The 14,302-nt window shown below is 39.0% G+C and overlaps 1 long non-coding RNA gene across 1 annotated transcript in view; it reads right to left on the bottom strand.

Annotated features, from left to right (window-relative positions):
* LOC105239594 overlaps nucleotides 1–14,302 on the bottom strand; it is a 33,117-nt gene that overhangs the window by 6,130 nt on the left and 12,685 nt on the right. The window contains exon 2 of the long non-coding RNA XR_002143649.2: nucleotides 1,179–1,246. This is a non-coding gene — a long non-coding RNA (uncharacterized LOC105239594). The remainder of the gene's footprint in view (nucleotides 1–1,178; nucleotides 1,247–14,302) is intronic.

The following is a 14,302-nucleotide window of genomic DNA, read 5'->3' as shown; positions in this document are numbered from 1 at the left end:
GTTGCTACCCAATTCCAGGTAATATCATCTGTTGGAGAGCTATGAATAAGAGTTGTTCCCCTGATTTACTTTGTCAAAGATTAAACAACTGCATGAGGTAAAAGATCTTTTATGTCCTTGTCCCCATCCTTTCTGTTTGAGGTACTCCAGTTATTTTGTGAGGTTTGCCAATATGACAGCCATAATCTCAACCTTAAACCAGAGGATAATAAAAGCCAATTTGTAGAATGACTGAGTAGAAAAAAGAAAAGATCCTAAATCCATAATAGCATTGAACTGTTGAACCAGTCCTGGGACCTCCTTCCACTAATTTCTGAATACACAAGAAAGGTTCTCATGGCCTGTTAGTGGGAATATAAATTGGTGCAGCCACTGTGGAAGGCTGTGTGGAGGTTCCTTAAAAAATTAAAAACAGAACAGCATTATAATCCAGCAATTCCACTTATAGGTATATATCTGAAAGAAATGAAATCACCATCTCAAAGAGATATCTATACTCCCAAGTTCATTGCAGCATTACTCATAATAGGCAGGACAAGGAAACAAGTATCTATCAACAGATGAACGGATCAAGAATGGAAATACACACCCCAATATTATTCATCTATGAAAAAGAAGGAAATTCTGCCTTTTGCAACAACATGGATGAACTTTGAGGGTCATATGCCCAAATGGAATAAGTCTGAGAAAGGCAATAACTATGTTCTCATTTATATATGGATTCTGAAAAAGGCAAACTCAGAATGTAAAATGGTAGTTGCCCAGGCTAGAGCGTAGGGGAAATGGGGAGATCCTGGTCAAAGGTACAAACTTCCAGTTATAAATTCTGTGGATCAAATGTACAACATACGGACTATAGTTAACAACTTTCAAGTACATAATACAATATTGTTAAGAGTAGATTTTATCACCACACGCACATACACACACAAAGGTAATTATATGAGGTGTTGGAAGTGCTAGCTAACCTGACTGTGGTAATCCTCTCCCCATACATACATGTATTAATTCATCACATTTTATACCCTAAACTTACACAATATTAAATGTCAATTATATCTTAATAAAACTGAGAAAATTATAAATGTTCTGATGGTGTATGTCACTGTTAGGCTGTTTACTTGGAAAGCAGCAGCTGTGAGTAACTCGGGCCACTTCCACTCTTCCCTTTCACTTACCAAAGGTGGTCTTTCCACTCAGCTGTCTCATGCCCTGGAGTGACATAGTGATTGAACTGGAAAACACTCTGGAACCATAAAAATCATATGATCATCTCAATAGATGCAGAAAAGCATTTGATACAATTCAACATCCAATCATGTTAAAAACTCTTAAGAAGCGGGTCTAGAGGGAACATACCTCAAAATAATAAAAGCCCACCTATGAAAAACCCACAGCTAACATCATAGTCAATGGTGAAAAACTAAGCACTTTTCCCCTAAGGTCAGGAGCAAAACAAGCATGTCCTCTCTCACCACTTATTCAACTTAGTACTGGAAGTCCGAGCCACAGCAAGAACAAACAAGGGCATCCATACTGGTAAGGAAGAAGTAAAACTATTTGCAGATGACGTGATACTCTACATAGAAAACCCCAAACTACTAAAAGAATATTAGAAGTAATAAGTGAGTTCAATAAAGATGCAGGACACAAAATTAATACACAGAAATCACTTGTGTTTCTAGACACTAGTAACAAACTAGCAGAGATTTTAAGACAATTCCATTTACAATTGCACCAAAAAGAATAAAATATCTAGGTGAAAACCTAACCAAGGAGTGAAAGACCTGTACTCAGAAAACTATAAAAATACACTGATGAAAGAAATTGAAGATGACACAAATGGAAAGAACTAATATTGTTAAAATGTCCACATGACCCAAAGCAATCTACAGATTCAGTGCAATCCCAATCAAAATACCAATAGCATTTTTTACAGAACTAGAAAAAATGATTTTATAAAACTAGAGAGCCCAGAAATATACTCACACTTACACAGTACATTAATCTACAACAAAAGAGGCATGAATATACAATGGGGAAGAAGTCTCCTCAATATATGGTGTTGGGAAAACAGGACAGCTACATGCAAAAGAATGAAACTGAACCACTTTCTTACAAACACAAAAATAAACTCAAAATGAATTAGAGACCTAAATGTGAGATGTGAAACCATAAAACTAAAAGAAAACATAGGCAGTAATTTCTTTGACCTCAGTGTTAACATTTTTCTAGATAGGTCTCCTCAGGCAAGGGAAACAAAAGCAAAAATAAATTATTGGGACTACATCAAAATAAAAAGCTTCTGCACTGCAAAGGAAACCATCAACAAAACAAAAAGGCAACCTACCAAATGGGAGAAGATATTTGCAAATGATATATCTGATAAGGGGTTAATATTCAAAATACATAAATAACTTATACAACCAAACACAAAAAACCCCACAAGTAATCCAATTAAAAATGGGCAGAGGACCTACACATACATTTTTCCAAAGAGACATACAGATGGCTAAGAGACACATGAAAAGATGCTCAACATCACTAATCATTAGAGAAATACCAATCAAATGAGATACCACCTTATATCCATAAGAATGGCCAGAATAAAAAAAAACAAGAAATAACAAACGTTGGCGAGGATATGGGGGAAAAGGAGCCCTCGTGCACTGTTGGTGGGAATGTAAATCAGCTCAGCTATGGTGGAAAACAGTATGGAGGCTCCTTAAAATATTAAAAATAGGAATGCCATATGGTCCAGTAATTCCACTAGTTTGAAAAAATATATGCACCCCTTATGTTAACTGCAGCATTATTTACAACAGCCAAGACAGGGAAGCAACCAAAGTGTCCATCAATACATGAATGGATAACAGTGATGTGTACACACACACACACACACACACACACACACACACACACAGGGAAGCAACCAAAGTGTCCATCAATACATGAATGGATAACAGTGATGTGTACACACACACACACACACACACACACACACACACACACACACTGGAATATTATTCAACCATAAAAAAGAAGAATTTGTCACTTGTGACAACATGGATGGACTGAAAAGGTATAATGCTAAGTGAAATAAGTCAAACAGACAAATACCATATGTTTCAGTTATACGGAATCTAAAAAAATACCACACACAAAAAATAACGAGCTGTAATAGATCCATAAATACATAGGACAAACTGATGGTTGTCAGAGGGGAGGGTGGGGGTGTGGGCAAAATGAAGGAAGGGGAGGGAGACACAGGCTTCCAGTTATGGAGTGAATAGGTCATGGAGATGAAAGGCACAACATAGGAAATGTAGTCAATGGTATTATAATAGCGTTGTATGGTAACAGATGGTAGCTACACTTGTGAGCACAGCATTACAAAGTTGTCAAGTCACCGCTAAACACTTAAAACTAACGTAGCAGTGTATGTCTGCTATACTGGAATCTTTTTAAAATCTTTTTTAAAAGAAATTTCTGGAACCTATAGGGGTGGGCCAAAGCAAGAGACTACATTTAAATTATATTCTTCTTGGGTTCCATTTTTTTCCTCCACAATATGGATGAGATTTTAACCTTAAAGCTTGGAGAAAGTTGTTTTTATGTTTTTGGATGTACAAATTTATCATGCTTGTGGGTCTACATTCTGAACAAAGTTAGTAACTTGATGTGGGCAATAGTAGTATCAAATACTCCATCTGTCGAGCCTTTACTCTGCCCCAAGCACTCTTTTTTTTTTTTAAAGATTTTATTTATTTGAGAGAGAGAGAGAGAACGCCATGAATGGGAGGAGCAGAGGGAGAGGGAGAGAGAATCTCCAACAGACTCCATGCTGAGTGCAGAGCCTGACACAGGGCTTTGATCCCAGGATCCTGAGATCATGACCTGAGCAGAAACCAAGAGTCGGACCTTAACCAACAGAGCCACCCAAGCACCCCTGCCCCAGGCACTCAATTAATTAGTACGTGAACATAGAAGAGATCTAAATAGATAGGAATACATTTAAATAACCATGGCTACAGAACAATATAATTACTGTAAATGTTAAAGAGAAGCTATACAGCATAAGTAAAAGGACTGGCAACAATAAGCCAGGCAGATGCAAACAAAGAGAAAGCAAAGGAGGCAATAATATCAAAATGAATTTAATGTTTATTAATTGGGTCAAAACGTCCTCCTGTAATAATCAATGGTACAAGCCACAAAAGGAAGAGCACAGACAGAAGACATAAAAGCAAAACCTTGAAAAACGTAATCAACAAAACCACATTACCTGGTTATTTCTAAAACTCTTAGACTGTGAAGAAAATGGCTGTAGAAGGTCCACATGTCTTAATATCTCTGGCTGATCTCACAGCCATGGAAAGAACGCTTTATCCTGCAAAGTGACGTTACATCTGATATTGAAGAGCCCCACTGAGCACTGATGAAACACAATCCTCAAGCAGGCCTCAAGCAAAACCTCATTAAATTCCAAAATCTCCAAATACTTCAAATTACATTTTATCACCACGGTCCCACAGAACTGAAAATAAATGACAAACAGAAACCAAAGGGGGGAAAAAACACCCAGAAAAATTTTGTGAAAAATTCATAAGTATTCTGATCACTGAGGAAATGAAAAGGAAACTGCAGATTGTTCAGAAAACAATGAAGCTCTCTCAATCTATGAAGTAGGACTAAAACTGAACTTGGGAACATTTGTCGCCTTAAAAGCTTTTCTGAGGGAAAAAAATAAAAAACATTGGCTCAAGCAACTTGGGAAATGAGGACATGAGTGCTATTTTGGCTAGGTTATAATATACACTGAATTTTCCAGGAATGCACTACCATGTAAATCAAAAGATTGTGTTTCGTTCTTTTCACAACGTAGTATGAGTTCTTCATCATTCTGGAACCTTGTGTCACTAATGGCAAGAGTGCTCGTGGCCTCTGTGCCTCACGTCAGTGCATAGGCCTTGCCGTGGCACGTGCAGTGACTGTGTGCATTTGACTACTGCTATCTTTTTTAAAAAAATTCATTTACTTATTTGAAAGAGAGAGAGAAAGAGAGTCTGGGGGTGGGGGTAAGGGTGGTAGGGGCAGGGGGGGAGGGAGAGAAAGTCTTTAAGCAGACTCCGTGTAGAGCCCAATGGACGCAGGGCTCCATCTCATGATCCTGAGATCACGACCACAGATCCTGACCTGAGCCAAAACCAAGAGTTGGACCCTCAACCGACCATACCACCCAGATGCCCCTGACTACCGCTATCTTTAGAGAAGAGCTGCTTGAGTCTGTACGTGTCAAAATGCATATTCTGTGCTCAATTGTTTCCCTTTGATTTCTCCTTTACATTAGAATGGGGTTTCTTCTTGATTCTGCAGATTACATGATCCATGGATTTCATGTCAGGATAGCAAAAGAGCCGATACCAAATTTCTCTTATAGAAAGGGACCACCGAGTATGATAGGGCTGATTACTGGATGCATTGGCCATTCAAATCCCACCTATTTTACACTCCTTTAATTTTGATGCTCATCCTGATTTAATATTATATTTTTATATGATTGGTATATAAATGAACATAAACTAGTGTCCCTGCAGATACAACTGCTATAAATAGGCCACTGAAGTTTAGGAAAGATCTTTAAGGTCAGAAATATTTTCAAAAAATATCTAATAGGGCTAAATAAAATGACAGACATTACTGCAGACCTAAATATCAAATTAAAAAATCAAGCTAATAGATTTCCCTAGAACATAACTTTAAAAGGATAGGGATGCAAATTGAGAAAAAATATTGAGATGTGGAAAACAGATCCAAGAGAGCCAATACCTATCTACCTAGTAGGATCTCCCATCTTCCCTAAATGAAAGATAGGTCTTCAGATTTAAAGATCCAGATATTTCTTTTGAAAATGTATAAACCTCAGCAATAGAGAGAGAATCCCATAATGAGAAAGAGAGAGAAAGAAAGAAGGAGGAGAGGGAGTGGGGGAGGAAAAAGGAATCTACCAGGCATCAAACATCTCATGTGCAACAGGGTATCAGATGACAAAGGACACATTATGTCTTGTGGGAAAAATGGGTATGAACCTAGAAGTCTATAACCAGCCACTGCTCACACCAGACTATCATTCAAGAGTGACAATAAAATGAACTCATTTAGACATACAGGAACTTAGACCTATTTACCATCCCCATATTTTTCCTGGAAGAAAGATTCAAAGATGCACTCTAGCAGTGAAAATGAATCGATGAAAGAGGAAGGCATAAATAAAACCAATAGTGATAAGTAAAAGAATCAGCACAACTTACAGACAATACTAAAGATTTGGGTTCACATCACTGCTCCATGACTTCTCACCCATGTTACCTCATTCAATTCACTCATCCTTCCCAGGCCTTCATTTCTTTATCTACCAAACGAAAGTCATAATGATAAGACGCACCCAACAGAGTTTGTTGAGATGCTGTACATAAAGCCCTTAGTATAGTGTTTGCGTCTGGTAAATATTCAATAAATATTAACTATTATGGCTTCAAATTGCTAAAACATTTTTGGAGGGCAATTTTGCAGTTCCATCACAATTTAAAATTCACATGCCCTTAGACCAGACAGTTTCATTTGCATGCTCCTGTTTACACTGGAGCGTTAACTGCAATTGAATTTACCACAGAAAAAATTATAATCAACCTATCATCAGTAAGAGAACGATAAACATTATAATCTAGTTTTGATTATTAACACACTATTTAAAAATATGAGGGTTTTTGTACTGTTTTAGTATACTGTACCTATTAACCTGAAGGTGCTACATTCTTGTGTACGAAGGCATACATCAAATGATCTAGAAAGGTCCAAACCAACTAGTACTGGTGGAGCCCCGAGGGGCGTGTAGGAACTGAAGATTCTCGCTTTCTAGAGTCTCCTGAATCTGTTTTATTCAAATTGGTTTTTTGTTGAGCACATGCTACTTTTACAGTTCAAGCTTTAAAAAGTGAATGAATGCCTCACAAATATCACATCTCAACTTTGGTTACAATATATCCTAAGAGTGCTGTATTTTGTAAAACGTGTACCTTGTTCTAGCGTAGGAGCTAAGACATTTCACCGGTGCGCCCTTGCTGGAAATGCGTGACGTTCACCCATGCCCTGTTTTGGAATCCTGATCTATAGTGAATGTCACTGTTTTCACGGGTGCTCCCAGTCCCTTTCCTTTATTCCTCGTATGCTGTCACCAAGGGAGCTCTGCTTTGGTTTACATCTTTTTTCTGTCCTTCTTTTCTCCAGGCTTTCCCTGACCATCTCACTCACCCCTACGGCTACATCTATTGGAAAGTAGGACGAGTGCTAACATTCACTGGGCACATAATTTGTTCTAGAAACACGCTTCCTCATTTACTGCTCACACAGACCCAAACAAAAGCGGTATCCTTGTTTTACAAAAAAGAAAAGAGAGAGGCACAGAGTCTAAGAAACTTGCCCAAGGTCATGCAACCAGCATATGGTAGATATAGCATCTGAGCTCCGTGGGGCCTGGTTCCAGAACCATGTTTTACTATCCTTTAATCCATATTGTCTTCCATACATTTATTCACGCTGACTGCGATTTTTTTGTTTGTACGTTACAGGCATGACACCTTTTCACTCTCTGCCTCAGTTTCCTCCTCTGAAAAGTATGGATAATAGTAATGCCCACCTCATTAGGACTGTTACGAGGATCAATCCTGAGTCAGTATTTTTGATAATGCTCAGAACTGTTCTTGGCACATGGTGAGCACTACACAGGAATTTGGTGGTGGTTGTTTTCCGCTTGAATGCTAAACCCTCATTTCCAGGTGAGTCAGATTTCCTTGATTAACCCTCATGTAAAAGTGGTCACCAGCACCTGTCAGTTCTATCTCAGAGACATCTCTTCTTAACCCACTGGGAAGTACTGTAGCATCCTTTGCTGGACCTATTCCAATCCCCCCCTCCAGTTGGCTCTTCTTCAGTCTGGCCCTGCTGTGATTCATCCTCAATATTCCCTGCTTGAGTGATTTTTCTAAAACATAAATTTGATTAGAATACTCTCTTGCTTAAATTGTTGTGATGTCTTACAACTCAAAAGTTTTAAAAATGGGCCAAAAAATGTGAGCACCTCACAAAAGAAAATATATAAATGGCCAATAAGCACATAAAAGATGCTCAGTGTAACTCATCAACAGGGAAATGCACACTGAAACCACAGTTTCTATACAGCCATTAGGTTGACCAAAATTAAAAAGACTGACCAAGTCACATTGTGGCAAGGACGTGGAGGAACTGGAACTCCCATACATTGCTGAAGGGAAGGAGAAATGGTAAGCTGCTTTGGAAAACGATTTGGCAGTTTCTTAATTTAAACATACTTTTATCATATATTGTAGTCATTCTACTTCTAGATATCCATCAAAGGGAAACAAAAGCATATGTTCATGTAAAGACAGCTACACAAACGTTCACCTCAGTATTATTTGTTATAGCCCCAAACTGGAAACCGAAATGTCCATCAGCAGGCAAAAGGATAAATAAATTCTAACATATCCATAGAAGGGAATAGAACTCCAGAACAGAGTAAACTAATGAAACATGTAACAATATGGAAGAATCTTAAAACCATTATGTTGAATGGACAAAGCTAAACAGGAAAAGAGAACATCATGTATGGTTCCATTTATAGAAAGTTCCAAGTAATTTGTAATGATAGCATTCAGAGTATGGAGATGGAAAGGAAGAGAGGTATTATAAAAGGTGTGAGGAAACTCTTGGGGTTAAAGGATATGTTCATTATTTTTAATTTTGGTAACAATTTCACAGGAATTTGCCAAAGCTGATCAAATTACACTTTAAATAATGTTTACCTCAATAAAGTTGTATAAAAAATGAGACAAATTTTGAACGAATAAAACCACACATACTCTTGGAGACTTAGCTGCCAGGCATCTATAACACAACACAACACAATCCTGGTATAAAATGTCTTTTATGATCCATCCACTGGCTGGATTTTGACCTTCCTTTCCATCCGTGGAGCTCTCTAGCACTTCACACATATCTCTAAAATATTGGTTAGATTCATTGTATTTACCTGCCCTTAAGTTTGTCTGCCCTTGCATCCCAATCTTGGTAGGATGAATGCAGAAAAGGTTTGGTTATAGTGGGCTCCTCTCTCCTGTCTGCAATGCTTGGCATCTCAATAATTTGTGGGAAGGTGGGAGAAACAATAACAATTTATTTAGCTGGACAATGGAAGGCCATTTGGTAGTCTCTGGAAGTGCTATTCCACACAGTTGATATTTTAGACTTACAGATAGGTTCTTGAAAAAAAAAGGAAAATTAGCCTTCTAACTCTCCACACTGAGAGCTTCAGGTGGCAGAAATATGCAAAGCTGTTATCCAGAAGACTGCCATTTCCTGCCATGAGGTAGAAATACCAACTGTAATGAAAACTTGAGGCCAGGTTCTCTTGAAAAATTAGAGAATAAAAATCTGGTACCTCATTTTCAGGCACATTTTATAACCCATCATGAGTTAGAGAATATTCTTTAGAACTTTCAGATAGCTGAGATGAACAAAATATTTTTATAAAGTATACTACTTTCATCCCCATGGTCCCTAAGCTCAGTTCCTTTTCATAACTTACTTCTTTTTCATCAATAGATGAAAATTCCTGAATAAGAAAATACTATGGGGGCTCTGCCCCTATAAGTCTGGCAGGAGACATACTTACATACAAAATATTACTTGAGATTTTTTTTCTCTTAAACTCTTTACCTCACGTATCTAAATTTGAACTCACCTTCCCGCCAAAACTCCTCTACCTTCTGTATTCTCAGCCATGGTTAATGGCTCCACAGTCCTTCAAATGTGCCCAGCTAGACTCTCCCTGTCTACCCTCCCCTCTCCCTATTCTTCACGGTGGTAGGCGGAATTCTGAGATGACCCTCGGAATACCCACCCTTTGGTGTACAGACTCCTTCTCCCAGTTCTTCAAACATCAATTTTAGTGCTGCTGTAAAAGGACCTGGTAGATCTACTAAGGTTCCAAATCAGTTCACTTGAAGAAAAGGAGATTATACTGGTCAAATTGCACATGCCCTTAAAAGGGACTAATCTTTTCCTGAAAAAGAAAAAAGAAAAGAAAAAAAAAAAACAAGAAGAAGAAGAAAGAAAAGGAAAAAAAAAAAAAGATTTGAAGTGTGAGAAGGATCTGACGCTAAGAAGAGTCTCTGTTCCTGGCTTTGAAGATGGAGGGGACTGCATGTCAATGAATGTGAGTGGCTTCTGGGAGCCAGAAGTAGCCCCTGGCTGACAGCAGGACAGCTGGGATTGCAATTGCAGTCCTACAACTGCAAGGAATTGAATGTTTCCAACAACCACATGAACCTGGAAATGGATCCCGAGCTCCAGAAGAGATGGGCCAGCAAGTGCTCCTGATACCCTCAGAGAACTCAGCCATACCATGCCTGGGCTTCTGACCTACAGACCTGGGAGCTAAAAATGATCATTCTTTTAAACTGCTGAAGTCAGCGGTGCCACCATTCCTGTGGTAGAGGTTTACACGGGAATAGAAAATAGGATGTTCACCCCCTACATACATTCTGCCACTGAATGCTACCAAATCTCTTAGCCTCATCCTAACATCTCTCTCCCTTTTTATTTTATTGTGGTAACAACACTTAATATAAGATCTATCTTCTTGGCAAATTTTTAAAGTGTACAATATAGTATCATTTTCTAGGCACCATGTTGTCCAACACATCTCTAAACTTGTTTCTTATAAAACTGGAATTTAAAAAATTTTAATTCCAATAAACAGTGTTATATTAGTTTCAGGTGTACAATAGTGATTCAACACTTCCATACATTACTCAGGGCTCATCACAGTAAGTGTCCTCTTTAATTCCCATCAATTCTTTCTCCCATCCCCCACCCACCCCACCTCCCCTCTGGTAACCATCAGTTTGTTCTCTATAGTTAAGAGTCTGTTTTTATCTTTTTGTTCTTTGTTTCTTAAGTTCCACATATGAGTGAAATCATATGGTTTTTGTCTTTCTCTGGCTGACTTATTTCACTTAGATTATACTTTCTAGCACCATCCATGTTTTTGCAAATGGCAAGATTTCATTCCTTTTTATAACTGAGTAATATTCCATTGTATATACATCTTCCTTATCCATTAATCTATCAATGGACACTTGGGCTGCTTCCATAATTTGGCTGTTGTAAATAATGCTGCAATAAACATAGGGATTCATATATCTTTTCAAGTTACCATTTTCCTATTCTTTGGGTAAATACTCAGTAGTAGAATTACTAGTAATTCTATTTATTTCTATTCTTATTGTTTTGAGGAACCTCTATCCTGTTTTGCACAGTGGCTACCCACCAGTTTGCATTCCCACCAACAGTACAAGAGGGTTCCTTTTCCTCTACATCCTTGTCAACACTTATTTCTTCTGTTTTTGATTTTAGGCATTCTGACAGGTGTCAGGTGATAACTCATTGCAGTTTTGATTTGCATTTCTCTGACGACGAGTGATGCTAAGTACCTTCTCGTGTCTGCTGACCATCTGGATGTCTTCTTGGAGAAATGTTTATTCATGTCTTCTGCCCAATTTTTAAATTGGATTATTTGGTTTTTAAGTTGTAGGAGTATATATACACACACACACTAACCCTTTATTGAATACATCATTTGCAAATATCTTCTCCCATTCAGTAGGTTGTCTTTTAGTTTTACTGATTTTTTCTTCACTGTGCAGAAGCTTTTTATTTTTATGTAGTCCCTATAGTTTATTCTTGCCTTTGTTTTCCTTGCCTCAGGAGACATCTAGAAAAATGTTGCTATAGCTGATGTCAGAAATTACTGCCTGTGCTGAGTCTAGGATATTTATTGTTTCAGGTCAGACATTTAGGTCTTTAATGCATTTTGAATTTAATTGTGTGTATGGTGAAATAAAGTTTCGTTCTTTCGCATGTGGCTGTCCCAGTTTTCCCAACACAATTTGTTGAAGAGCCTTTTTGCCATTCAAATTCTTTCCTGCTTTGTCGAAGATTAATTGACCATATAGTTGTGGGCTTATTTCTGGGATTGCTACTCTGTTCTATTGATCTACATGTCTATTTTTGTGCCAGTACCATACTGTTTTTTTGGGGGTTGGGGGTTCATTTAATAATTGAAGTCATGCTCTATATGCTGTATTTTGATGTGCTTGTTGGAGATGTTCCCAGCCCACCACACTCCTTTTATTCATTACATATTCCACGGAATTAGTGTCACCATTTGGGTTGCTTCATTCTGCCATTATAATTATACCCACTGTTGTGCACAAATTTGAGTATAGGGGCTGTAATTTGAGGGTGAGAGTCTCAATTTGAGTCCCTGTTGATCTGAAAGGAAGGTGTGTTGACTTGGCACTGAGCAGACACCAGGCAGTGCACTGACTTGGGCAGGAGGGCGGCAGGGCTGTGGCTTTGGGATAGGCTGATGGTACTGTGTGTGATAGGGAAGTGGCTGGTTTTACTCCTGGCTTAGTGGTCATGAATTCCTTTAACTTTTGTTTGTCTGAGAAACTCTCTCTCTCCTTCCTTTCTGAATGATAGCCTTGTTTGATAGAATATTCTTGACTGCAGATTTTTTCCTTTCAGCACTTTGAATATAACCTGCCCCACTCCCTTCTGGCCTGTAAAGTTTCTGCTGAAAAATCCACTTAGCCTTATGGGGTTTCCTTTGTATGTAACTGCTTTCCTTTTCTCTTGTTGCTTTTAAAATTCTCTCTTTATCACTACTTTTGCCATATTCTTTTCTGTGTGTCTTGGTGTACCTCTTTGGGTTGATTTTCTTGGGGGTTTTCTGTGCCTCCTGGATCTAGATTTCTGTTTCTTTCCCCAGATTCAGGAAGTTTTCAGTATTTTTTCTTCAAATAAATTTTCTGCCCCTTTTCTCTCTCTTCTCCTTCTGGGACACCTATAATGCGACTGATATTATGCTTGATGGTGTCACTGAGTTCTCTAGGTCTATTCTCATTTTGCATAATTTTTTTTTCTCTCTCACCTGCTCAGCTTGATTACTCTCTATTACGCCATCCTCCAGGTCACTGATCATCATTCCGCTTCCTCTTGTTTACTATTTATTCCAGGTAGTCTATTTTTAATTTCATTTATTGAGTTCATCATCTCTGATTGGTTCTTTTTTATGTTTTCTATCACTTTGTTGAGGATCTCACTGAGGTCCTCCATTCTTTTCTCAAGTCTAGTGAGTATTTTTTATGACCATTACTTTAAATTCTATCAGGCATATTACTTATCTCTATTTACTTAGGACTCTTACTATGATTTTGTTCTATTCTGTCCTTTAGGACATATTCCTCTGTCTACTCATTTTGTGTATTGCTATGTCTGTTTCTACGTGTTAGGAAAGTCAGCTTTGTCTCCTGCTCATGAATGTAGTGGCTTTATAAAGAATAGGTCCTGTAGTACCCTGTGGTGCAATGTCTCCTTTTCACCAGAAAATGGTGCTTTGGGGGTGTCCTACTGTGGCTGAGCTGTGTTTCCCTTCAGTCCAGTCATCTGAAATGGCTCTCTTTGTCTGTTGTGGGTAGGATCTGGTCCCTGTGTTAGTGGGCAGTCTGGGGTTGCCTTGGGCTTGAGTTGAGTAAGACCAGGCATTTTCTAGAGATGAAATAGCACCAAATTGCATGGCACTTTCCCTACACTGTCCCCTGAGAAGCTTTTATTGGTGGGCAGGGCCTGCAGTCAGACCAGCTGTCTGCCACCAGCCTGTTGCTGGGGCCACAGTCAGACTGGTGTGTGTAGTTTTCTTCCCCTCTCCCCGGGACAAGACTCACTTTGGAGCAGTACTGGCTCCTGTCTGGGCTGCCTGTACTCTGCCAGGCTTGTGGTACTGCCTTGAAGGGATCTGACCAAGAGCATTTGTTGGGAGGAAGGTCTACAACATGTGCAGGGACTGGAGGGGTAGGGTTAGCAAGGTCTGTGGGCCGGTGATCCCCTTTGGGAAGGGCCCTGCAGCACCAGAACTGAAGCAAGCCTGTCTGGAGGGGTGGATCCATAGAAGCACAGCTTGGGGCGGGGGGAGGCAGCTGTGCAAGAAGTTAGGTGGCAAGTCTTGGCACTGGTTACAAGTAGCCAGCTATCTAGGCCAGCCAGCAAGGGACGAAGTGGCATCTGCCTGCTCCTTTGCTCCTAGAGTCTGTCCCTCCTGGACACACTCTGAGATGAGTAAACAACGCTCTCTCCCCTATGCTCCAGGCATTTTTCAAAC

This window comes from Ailuropoda melanoleuca, chromosome 15 (assembly GCF_002007445.2).
Source record: "Ailuropoda melanoleuca isolate Jingjing chromosome 15, ASM200744v2, whole genome shotgun sequence".
Lineage (NCBI taxonomy): Eukaryota > Metazoa > Chordata > Mammalia > Carnivora > Ursidae > Ailuropoda > Ailuropoda melanoleuca.
The sequence above is the reverse complement of the archived record's forward strand: the minus strand, read 5'-3'. Positions and strand labels throughout refer to the sequence as shown.